A 1869-nucleotide genomic window follows, 5' to 3' on the forward strand; every position below is an offset into this window, starting at 1 on the left:
AAATACCAAATTAAATTTTATGTTAGGAACAAAAGCAAAAACTGGTTAAATGTGGTAAAAATATTAGTTTTTCCATAGTTGTGTAGTGATATCACATAGAACTGATAAAACAAATCTATGAAAAGTCGGAATAAAATCAATAAAATAGTTTTGTTGACTAGGAAATATATCGACACATGTAAGTTTCATTAGATGGGGCTTCAAGTAAATATTGATGATTCACTTAAAATGGTTCGTGTTATTCTATTTAATAACTCCTACTCCTTTTTAAATATAATGTATAATATAGGTAATATTTACCATGACATGACAGTACACTGTTGACATTTTAAAAAGGAAAAACATTATATTTGCGTGTGCAAATAGGATATAAAGTTCATTTTAATCGATTTTAACTTTATTTGCTAAGTGCATTTATAAAAAGTACACTTATTTTATGGCAGAACTACACGTAAATACATGCATTCTAATTATTTCACAAATTTTTCACATATATTCCAATGCACAAATGTTTCCTTTATAATGTATAGTGTATAGTCAACAAATCAAAATATGCTATCAAAAAATAAAACAATTAACTGCAGTTAGTAATTAAATAAATTTCCATTGGATTTATTTGAAAATAAAAGTAATTACCTGGTTTCATATAATTAATAGTGTATCATGCACTTGATACAAATTGCAGTATTGACGAAAAAATATTCTTTCTCCATAATTTAAATAATTTTTATTATGGAAAAGTTTGAAATAATAAATAAATTTGTACCTATGTTTGTGTCACGAAAAAAATTGAATATCCAATTTTAAATTTTATTATAGACATTGCTTTATATAATATATATAAGCAATAGAAACAATATTTTACTATTCCATTTATTAAAGATGTTGACAAGAAACTTATTATTTAAAATAAAATGAAAGAGATTCACTATTCACTATCAATTACTTATATGTACCTAATAAATATACTCATTATTATTATTATGACATGCTCAAAAAGTACATACAATTAGAAATTGTCTTTCTACAAAAAGTTTCCAGTTTTCTCTATTCCGTGTCATATATCTGAGCTTGTTAAACAATTCGAATGTTTCGGTGAATAATGTTCGTCGCCATGTTGTCTTTGGACGTCCTCTTCTTTTTGATCCAACCGGGCTGCATTCTTAGGCTGAAAGAGGTATGCTGCGTTTATCTTGCCTTAGGATGTGCCCGAGCCATACATTTTTTCTCCCCTTGACATCAAGAGGAAGAAGAAAAGATCAGGAAGAACAGGAAGAAGAGACATCGTTCTCTTCTTCCTCATCCAACCGGGTTCCATTCTAAGGCTGAAAGAGATATGCTGCGTTTATCTTTTCTTAGGATGTACCCGGAGCCATCCATTTTTTCTTCCCTTGATATCATTTAGTATACCAATTTGCTTGGCAATATCCAAGAGTCTATTATTAGTGATAGTATGTGGCCAGAATATATAAAATGTGATGTTAACATTGGTTTAAAAATAATTGCATTTGGTTAATGGCATTGTTTGTTATATGCCATGTTTCACAGCCATACATACAATACAACGATTACCTTAAAAAATATTTATAAATATTACAATAAAGTACAACCATTATCTTAAGATTTTTTACTTCTCTTAAAACGTTTCAAAATTTATTTAATTATATTTTTTAAGAAATATATTCTCTTAGTTATATGTATAGCACAGTTCATGTAACGAAATGTAGTCTAGTCAAAAAAATATGGTATAAATTTTGAAATTGACGTTATCTAACCTCCCCAAAATCTCTTATACATGGTCTTCATTGAGAACAGAATGTCACATAGCAATATGGTGCTATGATGCAAAGTAAATTCTAAAAGAATTTT

This window comes from Teleopsis dalmanni, chromosome 1, assembly GCF_002237135.1.
Source record: "Teleopsis dalmanni isolate 2A chromosome 1, ASM223713v2, whole genome shotgun sequence".
Taxonomy (NCBI): Eukaryota; Metazoa; Arthropoda; class Insecta; order Diptera; family Diopsidae; genus Teleopsis; species Teleopsis dalmanni.